Consider the following 20,699-nt stretch of genomic DNA (forward strand, 5'->3'; position numbering starts at 1 on the left):
ACATACATTTCAGCAAACCTTAGGATACACTTCCGTTGGTTCCGAGTACGGGCATTTCCTTGGGTACATTTTCTTCTACCCCAAGATGCAAAACGATCATTCGTTCACCTTCTTAGTCGCTAGAACCCTCTTCCAACAATAAATACCTGCCCAGTCGATCCAAGGTAGGATCCATGGAGATTGACAGATCTTCCTTGAATAAAGACTAAAGAAAAAAAGGTGGTTGTAAACAAAAGGGCTCTCAACCCAATTCGCTTACACATAAATAAAAAATGGCCACCTTGATACAATGGAACTTTTGAAGTTTACGTTCTAATTTGGATGACATCAAAGCACTGATTGCTTCCTACTATCCTGTACGTCTCCTTCCAGGAAACATTTCTTAAATCTGCCGATATGGTTATCTTTCGGCGGTTTTCTTTGTACAGAAATGACAGGCTGTGTGATGGACAAGTGCAAGGAGGGGTGGCATTATTCGTTGATCAGCATGTGCCCACTCTGTCTTTGCCACTCGACTCACCCTTGGATGCCGTCGCTATCCATGTCTCCTTGGGTCATACCATCACTCTTTGTTCTCTTTACCCGTCGCATGAAGAGACCTATGATCAATCTGACCTTGATGCTCTTTTTGAATAGTTGCCGTCTCCCTTTTTAATCTTGGGGGACTTTAATGGACATCATCCTCTCTGGGGAAGTGCTGATATTGATGGGAGGCGTCGTTCTGTAGAGAGTATGCTCTCTAATCACAACCTTTCTATTTTCAATAGCGTTTTTTATACTTATTTTTATGCACTTAGTGTGTCCTTTTTTTGCTGTTGATTTCTCAATTTGCTCCCCTACACTATTCTCCTACTTTTTATGGAGGGTTGACAATAACTCGCGAGGCAGTGACTATTTTCCGGTGGAAGCTGGATGAAGCAAACTGGCCCTCATTTACTGCTATTGCAGAACTTTATCCAGTCATCGTTTGTAAGCCATAAATAGACGACTGTGTGGCAGCAGCAACTAACTGTATTATACAGGCAGCTGCTCAATGTATTTCTAAAACTTCGACATGTTTTTCACGATATCCGTGGTGGAATCCTGCCTGCCACATGGCATGGAAGGCTCAAAAACGGGCATGGGATACTTTTCTTAGGTATCTCATACTCTCGCACTGCATCACTTTCTAGCAGGCCCGTGTACATGCTCCGTGTGTAAGACGTCAAAGCCATAATAAACCTTGGATGAAGTTCACAATCAGCATATCTTTTACTTCCAGTTCCAAAATCATATGGGACAAGATTCAAAAGGCCAGGGGGCAATATAATTCTGTACCCCTCTTGATCTTGCTCTCTGATGGCCAGGAACATCGCCAATACTCTAGGGTAAAGATTTTGGCGGGTACCTAGCACTTATGCTTCTTCCTTCGCTTTCTTTGCCATCAACAATCGGGCAGAGCGATCACCTCTTTCATCTCAAGCTGATTGTCTCTATAACTGTTATCGCTCCTTTACACTGGTGGAACTCAAACTGGTCCTTCATTGGTCTGGCAGTACCTCGGTCGGACCTGATGATGTACACTATGAAATGCTGCGTCATTTATCTCCTACTTCTCTTGCTATTTTTCTGATTGTTTTAATTGTATCTGGAAGAAAAATGTTTTTCCTGATGCCTGGCGCCAGGCTACTGTCCTTCCTTTCTCTTAATCTGGGAAGGATCCCAAGTTCAAACTACCATCGAATTTCTTTGACGAATTGTCTTTGTAAGACCTGAGAGAAGATGGTTAATGCTCGTCTTGTTTGGTTCCTCGAATCGAAAACCGCCTCTCGCCCACCCAGTGTGGGTTCCGATGACAACACTCCACCAGGGACCACCTGATTCGACTTGAAACGTCAATCAGATAAGCCTTTCTCAAACGACAACATTTGGTATCAATATTCTTTGATATTGAGAAAGCTTATGATACAACATCGAGGTATGGCAGTTTGCGAGACCTCCATATATATGGGTTACGTGGTAATTTGCCCATTTTCATTAAAGAAATTTTAATGGACAGGCGATTCCAAGTTCGTGTGGATTCGACACTTTCGTGTTCTTTTCTACAGGAACTTGGAGTCCCTCAGGGCTATGTTTTAAGCATCACACTTTTCAATATAAAGTTTAATGCCATCACTAAACAACTTCCTCTTACTGTTGCAAATTTGCTGTATGTCGATGACTTTTACATTTCACGTCAGTTGTTGAACATGAGGTATGTTAAGCTGCAGCTACAGACTGCCTTAAATCGTTTAATGAAGTGGACCAGAGTAAACGGCTTTAACTTATTTCTCTGTAATACCGTTTCATGCACTTTTGCTGCCAACAGGGTATTCACCCTGATCCTCAACTCTGTATCAGTGAAGTTGTGCTACCTGTGTTTCCTGAGACAAAGTTCTTGGGGCTTATCTTTGACTGTTAGTTGACCTTTATACTACACGTCAAGCAGATACGGTTCAAATGTACAAAAGCACTGAACATCCTTCGTGTCTTTTGTTCCATCATTTGGGGAGTGGATCGATGTTCTATGCTAAAGATATATCGTGCTCTTATTTGATCGAAACTCTACTATGGATCACTGGTCTATGACTCTACCAGAACCTCAGTCTTAAGGATGCTGGACCCCACTCATTATCAGGGACTTCGGCTCTGCACTGGGGCTTTCTGGGCTTCCCCACTTCAGAGCCTATCCACAGAGTCTCAGGAACATTCTTTGCACCTCTGCCATTTGCAACTGTCTTTAATATATGCTTCGAAACTTCGTTCCTTACCAAAGCATCCCACTTAGGATTGTGTTTTCCTTTCTCGGTGGGCCATGCTTTTTCAGAACAGACGATCTTCTATTGCTATTTTTGGCCTTCTATCCAGGTGCAGTTGGATGAATTTGATCTTTCCTTGGATAACATTGCTGTATCCACTGGTCAGCCTATCCAACCATGGCTTTTTACAGTCCTCAGTTGTGACTTATCTTTAAGTGATCTGAGAAAAGTAGTCATTCCCGATTGGAAATACTGTCTGTTATTTGCTGAACATCTTTTAAACCATCCTTCCATTCCTTGCCCTGGATAACATAGAAGCTAAGAAGTACTCAAATTGCACTATTTATACTGATTCGCTTAATTCTCTACTGGCCCTGGAATCGTTTCATGTTAGTTCACATCATTTTCTCGCCGATATTCAAAACCGACTGGCCCATTTCTCTTTAACATCTTTTTCTATCCAGTTTTTCAAGCTCGCCGACACCGTAGCTAAATCTGTTTGCTCTGGCACTATTACTGCTGTGCATGTTCAATACATGAACTGTGGTTCTCTATTCAAGTCTCGACTTCGGGCTAGTTGGCAGTCGACGTGGAGTGAGCAATGTAAAAATAAGCTTTTCCAAATAAACCATCTATTGGACTTTCGCGGTCTTGCTTTCGTAAGGATCGGAAAGAGGTGGTTATTCTAACTAGACTACGCATTGGTCACAGTTTTTAACTCATCGTTTTATTTTTTATCTGGGACAATGTACCAATGTGTTGTCTTTGTAACACTAAGGTCACAATAAGCCACATTTACTGTCTTGTCTTATCGTTGCTACGACGGGCCCAGCATGGTCAGGTGGGTTAAGGCATTCGACTCGTAATCCGAGGGTCGCGGGTTTGAATCCTCGTCGTCCCAAACATGCTCGTCCTTTCAGCCCTGGGGCGTTATAATGTGACGGTCAATCTCACTATTTGCTGGTAAAAGAGTAGCCCAAGAGTTGGCGGTGGGTGATGATGACTAACTGTGTTCCCTCTAGTCTTACGCTGTTAAATTTGGGACGGCTAGCGCTGATAGCCTTTAAGTAGCTTTGCACGAAATTAAAAAAAAGCAACAACAAACAATCGTTACGACTCTCAGTGACGGCACCATTTTAAACATGTTCTGTCCTGAAGTTTATCCGTAACGTTAGACAGTGTTATTGGCGATGGTGACACTGTCCACCTTAGAAATGTTTTTAGTTTTTTAAAGGCCATTAATCTTTTTAATGCTATTTAAGTTTTTTTAATTTATACATTAGACCTTTTTTAATGTGATTCTCTTTTAAGAATTAAAGTACATCTAGTTCGATTTGAAATTAAAAAATAGCCATAACGTCAAATAACTCTAAACCAGGACTAGAAAGGCCAACTTCAGGTGACTGACGTTGGTTTTTTGAACTTACCTGTTAGTCTTCCTGGTGAGTTATGATAATTACAATTATGCTACAGAAAGTCCTTTACAACTTGTATTACTGTAGATTTTCTCTTACCACTGTAAACTAGATGTAAAAATTGGATTTAATGTTATTTATATTTTTAATTCAAAAATTAAACTTTACCTTGTTTTACCTTAATTTCTTTTTATTTATTTTAATAATTTTACTTTAATTTTCACATTTTACCTGATGTTTGGTGTAGATAGCTAAGTTGCTTTGTGTCATAAAACACCAAACCAACCAACGAAACTGTTAAATTTTCCTGTAGTTTCATTGGTGCATTTTTTTTCTGAAATATAGTTAACGTAACCCTTATTCTCTGCCTTTGACAGAATTATATAAAGCTTTCATGCACCCCGCTGTTATAACGTTTACTACGTCCAATAAATAGATAAATGAAAGTGCCCTGATGTTGAAATCTGAGAATGTGGGAGTTTATGCATAGAAAGGTCTTCAGAAAATCTGGAAACAAGTGAATTGTGTGGCAAACACTTAAAAGAAGCTCTTAAATAGAACGTTTTCTCTTGATTCTGAATTTGAATTACATTGTTAGAATATTAATGTGAGAATATCAGCGTCGATTTTGAAATTTGAAATCGAGAATGATTATCAAGACAAAGTTACAAATATCTTTGTATATTCTGAATTTTATGTCGTTTCTATGTTGTCGAGACATAAAACGAATCTATACCAGCATATTGTAATTCGTTAACCGAAACTGTTATTTTATTCAAACTTTTAATGTCGTTATTCCTCTCATACTTTCGGTTATAGTTCCATAATATTTTGCAAAAATTAATGTTGATAATTCTACAATGTTTATAAAGAGATGTGGGTGCAACGGCTCAGTTATAGAATGTTGGCAGTTAGAATTTATGTCCAAAACTGTTGCAAAGTGGTTTTTACTGCAGTGTTTTTATCGCATACTTGTATTTTACTTAAAATGGATGAAAAAAGAAAAATTCCTTGACTGAACAATCATGTTCTTCAACAGTTGGTAAATAAGTATAATAACTAAAGAATATTGAGGTTAATTTTAACACACATTCTTGTGAGCCCATCCTAATCATCTCTACAAGGAAGGAAAACACAGCAATGTTGTCTTAGAAGAGACAGTTCGTAACGCCTACTCCCATGGAAACCTGGTCGCGACTTCTTAAAAAAAAAGTCTTCAGAGAAATAGATCAAATGGGATTTTATTTTATAATTTTTGTAAATATATATTCTCCAGTAAGAAAATCGGTATGTTTTTATATAACTAGAATTCTACATTCGATTTTTTATTATATATTCAATATATATGTACGTGTATATGTGTAAGTGTTCGTGCGTATATATATTTACTCTACTAGCTCGCTTTCTCTGCTATCTGTCTGTACATAAGACATTCAGTAAGCATGCTAAGTGTATTAGTAAATATAGTGTTTTTTTTTTTTTGCATGTCACTTGCTAGTGAAAGGTGATCGAATTCTATGTAGTAATCCAACTGGTAAAATTAATTTGATCTCTTAGCATATGCGACTTATTTCTTCTTTTTAACAAGTGTTTTTTAATGTGTAGTAAATTAATGGTTATGAAAGAAGTGGCTGGCCGAAATTATATTTGGGCTCAGTATGGCCAGGTGGTTAAGGTACTCGATTCGTAATCCAAAGGTCGCGGTTCGAATCCCCGTCGCACCAAACATGCTTGCCCTTTTAGCCGTGGGAGCGTTATAACGTGACGATCAATCTCACTATTCGTTGGTAAAAGAGTTGGCGGTGGGTGGTGATGACTAGCTGCCTTCTCTCTAGTCTTGCACTGCTAAATTAGGGACGGCTAGCGCATACAGCTCTCGTGTAGCTTTGACCGAAATTCAGAATAAACCAAATCGAAGTTATATTCAGTTTTCTATATATGTACATATCACATTTTTTTAAAACTAAATATATTTCACTGCTTCATTCTATCTGTTGATGAAATTTCATACGAAAATAAGTTGAAGCTAGTTTAAAGATGGTACATGATTAAGTATGATGTTGGAAAATATCCTTCTTCTTATATTTCAACGATACATAAAAAATTGGGCGTAATGAGGTGATAGAACGTCTGTGAGGTGTGTAGCGAGATTTTATCAGGTTGAAGGGAGACGATACCACAGTTCTAAATACGGATGTGTTCTGACCTTAAACCCCAGGCAAGTCACATGTCTGAGATTTATGTGAATGTTTCTGATCGTGTTTGGACATCCTGGCTTTCATCGTGAAACAATTGAATTACAAATGGAAATACTGCACTGATATGTGATGAATTTCTTCCGCACTGTTGAGTGTCTACGATTTCTTGTTAAGAGCTGATAAAACGGTCTACTTGAAGTTTAGAACTCGAGAGGGTTACCAAACTCGCGCAACTTTGATTAAGTATGTATTGTACAAGGGGATACTAATTTAGCGTATGTTAATATTTTTCTGAATGAGTATAACAAAGCGGGAGACGTATGGTTATTGAGGGAATAAAATGTTTGCCTTTTCTATATCGAATGAGCATAAGATGATAACAAAAGGACAGTAAAATGTTTGTAGAAACTAGTAAAGAAAGCATAACTGATTTATCTCCTGATTTTGATTTTCTTGTCTTCATACAAAGTATTAATATTACGCAAATATAAATATAAATTTTCATTTATCACCTGTCCCTCCAAATAACCAGGAAAATAATTTTAAAGTAGATCATTCTGCCAAATGACACACACCCAATAAGTAACATTAAGGATGTTAGTTTGGAAATGGGGTACAGGTTTAATGGATCTTTAATAAAGGGTTGAAAGTGGTTAAAAGCGACACGTGTTTGGGTTACGGTTTAGCATATGAAGTGTCCATTGATGTTGAAGTGAATGTACCAATGGAATACAAAGAGGAAAGAGAATGGGGCTTAAAAGCACTGAAAGGTTGTTTAGACATGAAGGAATGTATAAGAGTAGGTTTTAGGGTCACTGGACCCAAATCTGGCATTGGATTTTGCATTACTTGTCCCCCTGAATTCCTGAAGATGACATGCTTCAAACTATATTTAGATCTCCCTCACAAGATGGCAGACCCAAACGTGGCCACTCATGTTTAGATTCCACAGGAAGTCCTAACAGATTTAGTTATCGAGTACCATCCCTCTTGAAACAGCTACAGAAGTAATTATGGATAATGAAGGACTTGGACCAGTATACTGGGGATTCTGTGAATCATTATGGGCCTTTTAATAACAATAGCATGAAGTTCTTGCACTGCATAATAAAAGGCCCTAAAGTAAACTAGTGGGTTTGCGAATTTGGCATAACATACGTAAATTATTTAAAGAAACATTTTGTAAAAATCTTAAATTCTGATTTATTTGGAACAGGACTTTGGAACAGTTTTTATGCTAATTGTCATTGCCTTTGCTTAAGATGCAGTAACTTTCAAGAGAAAAAAAATGTTAACTAAGAAACAAGATATTAATTTGAACCTTTTCAAAATAATTATACTTTTGTCCGTTAAATTTTTTTCTAATGAAAATTTAGGAGTGACTAATAATAAAGTGAGTATTCATCTCTCATTAATGTGTAATGGTTATCGTACCTGACTTTGAATGGAGGAATCTAAGGCTCAAATCATGATTTCGCTTAACTGTTCCATACTTTCAGCTGTGACAGTGACTGTCAATCCTGTTATTTGGCCCAAATAATTGGACAAATCCCTTGTGGCATATGTTACTTTTGACTGCTTACCAATTCCTCTTCTCATTAGCTCAAAATTAGTGATGATAATACTTTAAACCTAGGGTTGAATTACTCGTTACTTATCTCCGTGCGTATAATTTACCGTTCAGGTTAAATTCCAATTCACTCATTAACTCTTTATGATGCAATATAAACTATTAAGATGCTTTACCAAACTTGCACACCCCTATGATTATATATGTATATAAATGTAGTTGTCATACGTTATTTTCTGAGTGAAATTTTGAATCGTTTAACATTGTGCTTCTTGTTTGAAAGATCTGCAAAACATACAGTAGTTAACTACGTTCAACAGAGTGTAAATATGTATTAGTCGATTTTTGTTGTTGTTGTTTTTAAACATAGCAAAGAAACATTAACTTTCTGCGTTTTGTGATAGCTACTTGCATGTCTATTCTCCAGTCCTGACGGGAAGTTGTGCTAAAACAAGAAAAAAATCCATCTTTTTAACAAATAAAAATGATTTAATTTAGAAAAGTAATTACGCTGATACTGCTTTCGCTTACATTTCTAAAAGAATTTCTATCGCTGATGAATTAAGTGTTCAGTGTTGGTTTTATAGTGGTTGCATAACTGTCTAGAATTATAACCCAGTGAGATATTATAGGTATGCTGAGTTTCTGACAGGGTTGATGGCAATTTCTTTCATTAAGTAAAAGGAACATGCGAATTTGTTAAAATATCCTTGCATGTTTATTTCTACTTTTAATTGAAAATTCCACTTGTGACTTCAAATTAGGGCATATATTAAATAGCTACCGAATACACTGCACAACAATTTTTTTGAAATGTTTTGCTCCCTGAAAAGTTTTAGCTGATTGTGACAGGTACCTGGTGGGTATGCACAAATATAGTTTTGGTTTTGCTTCATCACGTAGGAACTCTGAGAAATAGACAATTAACTGTTTACCGGCAATAACGTATTTAATTGCATTTATGTTTCTAATACGCTATAAAGTTCAACATAATTAAAAGTGTTTTGCTCCTGATTTTCGTTTGTATTCAATGTCCGGTGCCTCACGTTGCAGTGTCCGACAGTAGTCAGCAAACATTGACGGATTCCAGTTTGTTTGTTTGTTTTTGAATTTCGCGCAAAGCTACTCGAGGGCTATCTGCGCGAGCCGTCCCTAATTTAGCAGTGTGAGACTAGAGGGAAGGCAGCTAGTCATCACCACCCACCGCCAACTATTGGGCTACTCTTTCACCAACTAATAGTGGGATTGACCGTAACATTATAACGACCCCACGGCTGAAAGGGCGAGCATGTTTGGCGCGACGGGGACGCGAACCCGCGACCCTCGGATTACGAGTCGCACGCCTTAACCCACCTGCCCATGCCGGGTTAAACGGATTCCAGTTGCCCTGATATCGTTTTTCCATTATAGCAATGTCCTGGTGAAACTGAAGATTTCGATGAAACGGTACGTGATGGGCAAATTTGGATGTGATTTTCGTGATCAGCAGCTCAAAATCTATAAGGAACACTCAGCAGTGTTCAAGAAGCAAAAACTTGGTTGTGCATTGATATCGGCATACCTATTTAAGTTCCGTATAGCCTGAGTATAATCTTTGTTCTTTTTTTTTTAATCTTAAGCACCATTACTGGCGTGTGTGTTGACAAAAGACTGTGGTTTTGTCAAGATATGTTTTGTATACTTTAATAAAACACTAAAATGAAAATCTTGTTTTCTCACTACAGATTTGGAATAGTATGTTCTGCTTCAGAAGCTCAGTATATATATCGTATTGTTTCCTGACAAAGATTATTCATCATAATTTGTTCTTATATATTTGGTTCGTGGAAATTTTTCCAGTATTCGATAGTACAATACCACAATGGGTAGGCATAAGCATTACATAAAAGAAACGTAAAGAGTTTTACAGCGAGTATGGTCAATGATATAGAGCGAAAATTATATACATTAGAAAATTAAGAAAAAGAAGTCGCCAGTTCTGCATTAAAACTTGACGACACAAAGTCTCAATAATATATTCTAAGTCAATCTGAGGAAGCTTTACCATTCCCAATATACAGTTTGTGGTTATGAAAGAGAGACTTTTAACTTAAACACAATGAAGCTGGATGAATTTGGTGTTATTCCTAACCAAGTGGTAATCAGGGATTTGAAACTGTCGAAGGCATGCACATTTCCAGTCAAACCTCAGAATTAGCAGTTTTGTTACAATAAACAAGGGCGAAGAAAGTGAAATCACAGTAATTCCATTTGACAACACACTTTTTAAGCTTTAATGCTCTTTAGAACCTTTGATCTACTTAAATGTTATCTTTAGAGATGATATCCACATACATTGGATGGTGGGAAAAATGTGTTAAGATATACATTCTAAAATGACCATTTCATCCTTTGCAGAAACTTGCTTTAACTGATGGACACTCCGGCATGCAATTAAAACCATTAAACTTAATGTTAAAATAAGAGGAGTAAGTAACTCCAAGGGCAGCTGAGGACCCTACAACATCGTTCTTGTAAAGTGAGATTAACTTTAGTAGACCATATATTTCTTCCACTAACAAACGTTTGAGGAATTTGACCCAGTGCATATTTAAACAGGAATAAAGCACAAAAAATCGCATTTTAAACAGAATTTTGTGAAGAATCATTTTAAAAATTAAATGAGTAATTTTATTATCAGTTTTATATACATGCAGTAACTTAAATATTGACCTAAAATCAAGAAGTATTTGTTGTATGTGTGAGCCAGACGTCTGATTTAGAAGACCCCCGTAAATATAAGTTAAATCTTATCGCAAATATGATAAGGCAAGTCCTCTAGCACCTTTAGGGAGAATAGCGTAGCAGATTATACGATAAGGTGATAAGTGACATGGATAGTTCTAGGTGTTGACTATGTTTTGAACTTCCTGTTTGTTTGTAAAATGTCTGAGTTGATGTAACCATTTTTTTATACTGTTTCTATTTAGACCTTAATTTTGCGAATCAGACTTATTGTTATCAATTTGGTTATACTACCGAAGAAAGCCAACAAAATTAATTTCGTGATGATGAGAAACTCTCTTTGTTAAACTGAAGATGACCTAAGAAGTTCGAAACGTTGTTCTGTACTTTATTTTAATTAAAGTGTTAATACCTATACCAGCCGTCTTGAGAATACAAATTTATTTTATTTTTTTTTACTTTAGAAAAAACAAATAAAATTAAGACAATAGTTTTTAGTTTACATTTTGTTGGTTTGTAAGGACATAACTTTGATGCCAGTCTGCGTGTAAATCTCAGAATCATCTTATGTAAAAACAAAACTAATGTACATGCAAATATTTAAATGTGAAACTGATTCTAGTTAGCAGAATTGCAGATTGGAATCAATTTTTTGTTTCCTCAGGGTTATTTTTTACATGTAGATTTTGTTGTTGAGTTTAGTTACTTAAAACAATTTTAGAGATAACTGTAAAAATAAGTTCAAGTATAAAGCAGCGAAACCATGTAAAGAATGTACTTTTAAATCTGAGGTATACCAGTCAGTTGTTGATTAGATCGCTGTACAATAAAGTTGGTACACAAGACACATTATTAATGTAATGTTTTTTCATACTAAGTAAAATTTCATTTGATGATGAAGCTATGGAACATATATTTGCGAGATTGCATTTAAATAGTGAAATTTCTTTTTGGTACTTCTAATCCAAATTTATTTGAATAATAAAGATACGAGCTGCTCAACATAGATCAACAAAAATTTTCATGGGTTTCATTTTACAAAGTGATAGTGATTCAGTGATGAAGCTGTGGGCTTATAAATCTAAAAATCGGGTCTCAATATCTGCGATGAGCAGAGCAAAGAAAGCTTTGTCCATAAATGAAACAAACGAACAAAGTTATTGAGATCAAACAAAATGGATAGCTTTGAATTCTCAACAATGAATATTTTTTCTCGAGTTATGAAAACTCACTTTCTGATTTTTGAGTGTATTTTGAAAAATACTCAAAAGTACTTTGTTTGTAACAAACATTGTCAATTTTGATCAATTTTATATGCATGTAAAATATTAATACGAGAACATTGGCAAACTAAACATAAGTGGCTACTGTCTGTATCCACTATGTGTAAGATATCGGAAGAATTATCCTTACGTAAAGTCGTTTCGTATTGTAAAAAGTACTGGTAGACTTTTACAGTATCGCGAAGATATGAGTATTTTGAAAAAAAATAGAGCATACTACATTTTTAAATGCATTTTTGTGTGTGCGTACGTGTATATGAAACGTAAAAGTGTATAGCATAATTACTGATTCATAATGTTTTTAATTCTGTAATCGGCAGATCAAAAGGACTTGTATAATCTTACCATTTTATTTGTGAAACTTTATATTGCTAAATAATAAAACTAGGCCAAGCGAACAATGGAGACAATAATAAAGATAACACTGTACAACAAAGTTTTTGCTTCTTAAACACTGTACAATACACGAAAGGAAGTACATAGTTTGATATATGTATCTTTAAACAGGTGCTCGTTTATAATCCCTAGCCGTAATATATGAATTAATTTGTTGTTATTAGAGTCTGGTGTTACTAAGTTTCATGAAAAGTTATAAATGTGTAGGCTAATATTGTTGGAGTTAATGATTAATACAGTGGTTCTTAACCTTGTTGGAGGTACGGAACCCCGGAAGTTTCGTACTTGCATTCACTGAACCATTTGTAATTGGAAAAATAAAATATTTTTCAAATTCAAAACATAAGTAGATATTTTATTAGTGCACAAAATGAACCATGCAACAGGTGCACACAATATAACTGTGTTCAAAGAACAAAACAAACCAAACCAAACCAAACATGAATTTCGTACAAAAACATAACTCAATATTTACTGCAAATCAATGTGACTTTTGCTGTTGCCTTTCAGAGACAAGTTCAGAAATGCGCGGCTTCACCTTGGTAAGTGCCACTCTCATATCATTTTTGCAAAAAAGTCTGTTTCTTTTCTTCGTTTTTATGTCTACCATCCTCGAAAAGGATTGCTCGCAAAGATACGTTGTAACAAACGGTATGAGTATCTCAAGGGTTTTTTTAGGAATAAGAGGGTACGCTATGATTTGGTGACATCAAAACGTTGAGAGCGTTGTTCTGAAAAGTTGCTGTTGAACCTGGCTCTGCTGAAGACCAATGATTTCGTCGAGGTATTCATCGTTGACATCTGCTGTCGCAACACTAAATGTGAACGGCCATCTCATCCATGCTGGATATGACTCATTGGTGGGGAAGTATCTGTCGAGAGACTTTGCGAGCTCATCTAAGTGCATGGCAATTGCTTGCTTCAGCTCCCCGGGTACAGAAATGTCTCCGATTTCAGACACATCTTCGATCTTACTTACACAGTCATCCAGCAGGGGAAAGTTTGCGAAGTTATCATTCTCTATTCGTCGTTTCCATAACGGTAGCCTTTTTTTTGAAAATCCTTCAAGTTTTCTTCCGCTTCGATGATGTTGACTCCATCGCCCTGCATTTGTTGATTGAGATGATTGAGAGCATTGAAGATATCGGCCATGTACACCAAAATGAGAATGAACTCGGATTTTTCGAAGCAATCTGCATGACAATGTTGGCGCTCTTGCAAAAATAGGGCTAATTCCACACGCATGGCAAAAACACGATTTAGCACCTTTCCCCGGGATAACCACTGAACGTTAGAATGGTACAGAAGTACCTTGAACTCAGAGCCCATTTCATTACACACCTTTTTGAAGATGCGGTGCTTCAGGGCACTATTTCGCACAAAGTTCACACATTCCAATACAATTTTTAATACTTCTACCAGTTTTGAAGGCAAGGTTTTTGTTGCCAACACGTGCCTGTGCAGAACACAGTGCGTTACTATGATGTGTGGTGCATCGGCTTTCACAAGTGCACCAAAACCAGAGTTTCGTTCCAGCATGATTGGAGCTCCGTTTGAGGAAACTGCAGAAACCATATCCCACGAAAGATTGTTGTCTCTGAAGAAGTCATCTACAAGTTTCTTCACGTCGGCTGCTTTAGTTGTTGTTGTAAGAGGCTTACAAAATAAAAAAAAAATCTTTTCATCTCGTCGTTCTTCACATGGCGCACGAATACAACAAGCTGGCTTAGATTGGAAACGTCGGTGGTCTCGTCGAGTTGAAGGCTGAATTTTGCTGGGCTTGAACTCGGATTTGTAACTATTTGAGCCAAGATGTCATCGCTCATGTCATCCATTCTGCTGCTGATAGTGTCATTTTAAAGGGGAATTTGGGATAACTTATTTTCAGCAGCTTTTCCCAGCATGATATTCGCCGTCTTCAACGCAGCTGGTTTTACAAGTGCTTCACCAATGGTGTATGGTTTGCCCTGCTTTACGATCAAGTACGCAACTTCGTATGATGCTGTGAGGATCGGTTTGTCGATGGGTACAAAGCCGAGAATAGGCAAAGTAGCTTTTTCATCGAACCTGGCTCTCTTTACCTTGAATTCAGCAAACGTTGTGTTCTTGTATTTCCCATCACCATGCGGCTTTAGGGAGTGTTCTCTTAGTTTTGCCAATGCTAGACTAGAATTGCTCAACTTGGCATTGCAAATCATTCATTGAGGACGCTGACTCCCATCATGTTCCATTATACACGTGAATCTATATTGTATGTATTCGTCCGACCACTTTCTGTTTTTGCTGGACATAGTTAGTATGAAGGGATTGAAAGATTAGGACACAAATCACAAATCCCGCTGGTACAGCGGTAAGTCTTCGGATTTGCAACGGTAAAATCAGGAGTTCGATTTCCCTCGGTGGTCTCAGCAAATAGCCTAATATGGCTTTGCTATAAGAAAACACACACACTTTTGAATTTGTATTTTGCAATGGTTTCGTAAAACCAAACAAGCTTAAATGTTATTGGAAATTTGTGTTCGATCATTCTGTTCAATTTCTTGTTTGATTCTTTTACATCAACACTGTGAAGCTGTCAAAAGAATATATAGAAAACATAGTTGAAAGGATTGATTGACATAACTTGTTAGTTGTTCAGTGAAGAAATCTCGTAAGCGGTGCTTATTAGATTGAGGACATTCATAGCGTAAAGGTCTCAATGAAAGGCCTGGGAATCAATGCTGACACTTCCAGATTTATATATGATCTTTGTTAACTAAGTATATATCAAACGTTGTATAATAACGTGATCTGAAGTTCAGTGGCCATCATACAGTGTCTATATCGCTCACTAAAGCTTAATACGCCTGCTTTTTATTACTTCGTCAGTATTTCATTTTCAAAAGAATGTATTTTTGTCATGAATAACAACGGTGTTGCTTGAAGGCATGTTTTAAGGCTCGCGTTTATTGTCAAGATTACAGGAGAAGAAAAAGTCAGTTTACTATAGCTTCTCAAAATGAGTTGAAATATGATTATATAGTGCTATATATTTATGATGCTTTAAATATTTATGTATATATTACATACGTATAATAGATTTTCCAGTTTATGCACACAATGCAGTTTGCTGCAGGGAAGCTTTGTAGATAATTATTTATTTCGAATGAAGCATTAAACATAATCTCCATAATATAGTGCTATAAAAATAGAGCAAAAACACTATATTTGTACCACATAACTTATGCACTAGACAAGATTTAACTTACTTATTAGAACGAAGTTTTGGTATTTAAAATATTATAAAACGATTAAAAAGAAGTACGTTTAAATTACGTTTTATGGACCAAGATGGAAACTTGGTTTGATTCGGTGTAAAATGTATTATAAAACTGATGTATTAAAATTATACGATTATACGGATTGTTTGAGATCGTTGAGGAATTCTAACGTAGTAATAAAGATTGGTATAGAATAAAGATTAATTACCTTCTAAGGTTTTCACATTATTTTTTATACAATTGGTATAGTTGTTTCTTGGAATTGGATGCTGGTTGTTGTGTAACAGTATTTGGTAAACGTAATGTGTGATGACATCAGTAATTATCTTTAAAGTATTACACATAACCGAATTATGTCCATACGCACACTAAAACATTAAATATATTATATTTAACAATAACGAATCTTGCATAAAGATTGTAAGGTTTCTGTTTTCTTTTACATCAATACCTAAAGTACAGCTGCTGTTTCGATATGTTCATGCTTCATTTCATACCGACACAATTTATATACTTAACGAATACTAAGTTGACTTGTAATAACAAATAAAACTATATACGCATGATACGTGAATAACATGCATTTTAATATTGTTTATACATAGATTTTGATGTGTTTCTTCCTCTTCTACATAGGTTTTCAACTCTCCCAGATTTCAATCCTTTAAGGAGTTATCAGGTAATTCACTTTTTTGTTGTTGTTGTCTGGATAAAGTTTAAAAGAATTTTGACGTCGTTATACAGCCAAGTGTATTTTTATTTATGAGTGAATGTGCAAACTTCCGTCTCCATATTATAACATCTGCTGTGTTTATTATTACTATTCAGTATTCGTTTATTTATGCAATGCTTATACCTTTTCAGCTTTATTTTTCGAAATGATTCGACTTTGTTAATATTTGACATTGTTAATATAAATTTAACAACGACCTTTGAGACCAATTATTTGACCAGTTACAGGAGATTAATTAGTTAAGGATGAACTGTTGAGCTTGCTTTTTATGTATTGTAATTGTACAGGAAGATTTCTAAAGATTGTTTGGTTTGGTTTTAATTTTGCACACAGCTACTCAAGGACTATCGCAGATAGCCGTCCCTAATTTAGCAGTGTAATATTAGAGGGAAGCCAGCTAGTCATCATCACCCATTAGCTAACTCTTGGGTTACTTTTTTGCCAACGAATAGTGGGATTGACCGTCACTTTATAACGCCTTCACGGCTGAAAGGGCGAGCATGTTTGGTGTGACCGGGATTCGAACCGCGACCTTCGGATTACGAGTCGAGTGCCTTAACCATCTGGCCATGCTGGGTCGTCCCTAAAGAAAGTTTTTAAATAAAAATGTTAACACAGGTATTAATGAAACTAATGGGTTCAATAAACTTACCACCATCATATTACAGGGTAACCATAACGTAATTTACTACTTTCATAATCGAGCAGAATAAGAACCACACTAGAGAGACAGCTGTGTCTTGGAGAAAAAGTATTCTCTCTAGTTTAGATGTGAAATACATTTTTCTATACGATAACATGGACCATATCGAGATCACTGGCTATAATAAAACTAAGGTTTTACCCTTCATTGTACCACAGCCTGCATATTATATTCCAGTAATAAAATGGTTTAATAATTAAAGGATACAATATAGTGATTGTTTACCATAATTTTGGAGTAGAGCAGTGTCTTACCATCTTAATATTTATGTTCAAACATCATATTAGGGGCTGCAATGCCAACTTCAGAAATATTTTTGGCGTCTCCCAGTTTATGTATAATACTATCATTATTACCTTCCAAAGTACTTTTTAAACAGTTTTGATAAGCAACAAATTTCCCATTTCTGGCTGAAGATAGTGAAAGGTGGTTAAAATGTGGGATGTTTTTTTCTTGAAAACTCGCATACAGTCATGTGAAAAAGTCAGGGCACCCTATGAAAGCCTGTGTATTTGTGTAACATTTTTGGATATACAGATATTTAATCTCAATTTCAACAATACTGAGAGATTATAGGAATATAACTAAACAATTAAAACTGAAGAAAAAACTTTTCAAGATCTTCTGTAAATGTAATTCTACAAAAATGCATATTCTAACTGAGGAAAAAGTTAGGACACCCTAACCTCTAATAGCTAATGTTACCCCCTTTGGCTGAAATAACTGCAGTGAGACGCTTCTTGTAGCCATCTACTAGTCTCTGACATCGGTCTGAAGAAGGTTTGCCCCACTCCTCAGTGCAGAATTCTTTCAGCTGTCAGATGTTTGAGGGGTTTCTTGCATGTACAGCCCGTTTCAAGTCACCTCACAGAATCTCAATGTGATTAAGATCTGGGCTTTGACTAGGCCATTCCAGAACTCTCCATTTCGTAGTTTTCAGCCAGTCCTTGGTGGATTTACTGGTATGTTTTGGGTCATTGTCGTGTTGCAGGGTCCAGTTCCGCTTCAGTTTTAATTTTCGTACAGATTGTCTTACATGGTACTCAAGCACCCTCTGATACACTGTAGAATTCATGGTGGATTCTATGATTGTGAGCTTCCAGGTCCTGCTGCAGCAAAGCAGCCCCAAACCATGACACCTCCACCTCCATGCTTCACAGTTGGTATGAGGTTCTTTTCCTGGAATGCTGTATTTGGTTTACGCCAAACATGTCCTCTGTCCTGGTGTCCAAATAATTCAATTTTGAACTCATCTGTCCAAAGAACATTATTCCAGAAGTCCTGGTCTTTGTCTACATTCTCTTTGGCAAACTTCAGTCTGGCCTTGATGTTTCTCTTAGAGAGCACACCTCCCATGCAAGTTAAACTTGTGCAATCTCTTTCTGATTGTAGAGGCATGTACTTTCACATAAACAGTAGCGAGAGCCCGCTGTAGGTCCCGTGATAACATGTTAGGGTGTTTGGAGACCTCTTTTAGCATCTTGCGGTCTGTTCTCAGGGTGAACTTGCTTGGACGACCAGACCTGAGCATGTTGGCAGTTCAGTGATGTCGAGAAACCCACTTGTTGAGAAATTTATATGCAAAAACGGCTCGTTTGGGTTGAGAAAATATTTTACATAGAAGAGCGAAGAAGGTCGAAACGTTGTTCGCTCTTCTATGTAAATATTTTCTCAACAAACAGCTGTATCATCGTTATGTGGCAGTTGTTTTGAAAGCCTTCCATTTGTTGACTATATCCAAAAATGTTACAAAAATACACAGGCTTTCATAGGGTGTCCTAACTTTTTCACATAACTCTATCTAATTATCTTGTTTAAAATATAAATAGTAATAAGCAGAGTAAAGTTTGAAATATGTAGTTGTATTAGACAATAAGCAAAAAACTCGCTAGTTGTTTTATGGAAGGTCCATAGGAAGCTCCAGCCTTAATTAATAAGAATTAATTGTATCGATAAAATTATTTTTGATTAATTTTTATGTGCAGCTTCCATGTTATTAGACATTTGGCAACCAACAAAGCAAAGGACACATAATCAAGTTAGTGTATTAACAATTTAGATAAACGTAAAATTTTCTATAATATACAAAATTTGAACAATTCAGACATTGCTTTATTATGCACATTACTGAATTTTAATAACAAGCCAGAAAATAATATGTAACATATTCTAAGAACGGTGTGGAAGATCAAATATGTTTTATAATCTTTTAATTTAGATATTATGCATGTTTTTTTTCTACCTCCATTTAATAAAAAAGAATAAACAAGATATGGCTTAGAAGATGTAGAGTATCCAATTTATTTTACTTTTATTATCTTCATTGTTTTATAAATGAAGATGCTCTGCTTCTTTACGTCATTTTAAAGTTAAAATTACGAATATTAATCTTTAAGTTTCTAATAAACATGTGGTAGATTTATTATGTTGTTAATTTTCAACTGAGCCATTTATTTTTACACACATTAGTGGGAAAGATAAGTCTCATTATAATACTTTGAACACGCTTATGCAGCGTATTTTAAAATAATTTCAAAAACCAAAATATTTATTATCTTGGTAATTGTGTTTTGCAATAAAATGTGATCTTTCCTACGTCTCATAAGCTCAATGATACTGTATGAAGTTTATTGTAACAGATTTACCGTTTTTCATTTAATTTTAGTGCATACGCTTGTATCTGTATAGTTTTCTTTTTGCATGTGAAGTTGTTGTTGTTTTTGGAATTTCGTACAAAGCTCCTCGAGGGCTATCTGTGCTAGCCGTCCCTAATTTAGCAGTGTAAGACTAGAGGGAAGGCAGCTAGTCATCACCACCCACCGCCAACTCTTGGGTTACTCTTTTACCAACGAATAGTGGGATTGACCGTCACATTATACGCCCCCACGGCTGGGAGGGAGAGCATGTTTGGCACGACTCGGGCGCGAACCCGCGACCCTCAGATTACGAAGCGCACGCCTTAACGCGCTAGGCCATGCCAGGCCCACATGTGAAGTATATTCTTGACTATGTATTGCGCAAGTCTCGCCTGTTCTCAAAACTCTTATGTGTAAGAATCAACAATGTATTAGGTGTTTATGCAATACTAGTGTATTGATATGAATTCATTTACGTACAGTTGCTTTAATAACACCAGTTTTCTGTTTTCTACGTAGTTCGTGTTTAAGAGGGAAAAGTTATTGATGTTATGGGGTATTTGGTGAGAGCTAATGCTTATCTAAACTTCTTAATTACAGAAGCTGCATAACAGGCGATATGAAGCTTGCCGTTATTATGTTGTTATAAATGTTCTTCAAAATATGTTGCATTACTTGTTGCTACAGTTGATATGAAACTGTCATACTTGTGTTAGACACGCACTTAAACAGGTTTAAATATGTGTTATTTTCATGGATAGACACATGGCTAAATGACTGTGCAATACTACATCGCATGTTGGTACCTCTTTACAGAAAACATGTTGAAAACATCTTGAACCTCAACATGAACAAAGCTGGATGTTGTCTAGCAATGTTGCATCAGATTCTGAAAGATGTTTTAATGAGAAGTATCTTCCTATTTCATGCATGAAACAGTTGTTTTAATTTCTCTTGACTCGTCAGTTTAAATAAGCTTGAAATGCTCTCGAAAGCCAGATGGA

The 20,699-nt window shown here is 36.1% G+C and overlaps 1 protein-coding gene across 2 annotated transcripts in view; it reads left to right on the plus strand.

Annotated features, from left to right (window-relative positions):
- The window catches only part of LOC143225826 (uncharacterized), a 439,460-nt gene that overhangs the window by 235,893 nt on the left and 182,868 nt on the right, over positions 1 to 20,699 (plus strand). The window contains exon 6 of one of the 2 annotated variants that reach the window (XM_076455896.1): positions 16,260 to 16,302. The exons of the other annotated variant lie outside the window; for it this stretch is intronic. The gene's annotated coding sequence lies outside the window, so the exon portion shown is untranslated. Of the gene's footprint in view, positions 1 to 16,259; positions 16,303 to 20,699 lie in introns of those variants that run through there. 2 annotated transcript variants of the gene reach the window in all.

The sequence above is a fragment of the Tachypleus tridentatus genome, chromosome 9, assembly GCF_004210375.1.
Source record: "Tachypleus tridentatus isolate NWPU-2018 chromosome 9, ASM421037v1, whole genome shotgun sequence".
NCBI classification, from domain to species: domain Eukaryota; kingdom Metazoa; phylum Arthropoda; class Merostomata; order Xiphosura; family Limulidae; genus Tachypleus; species Tachypleus tridentatus.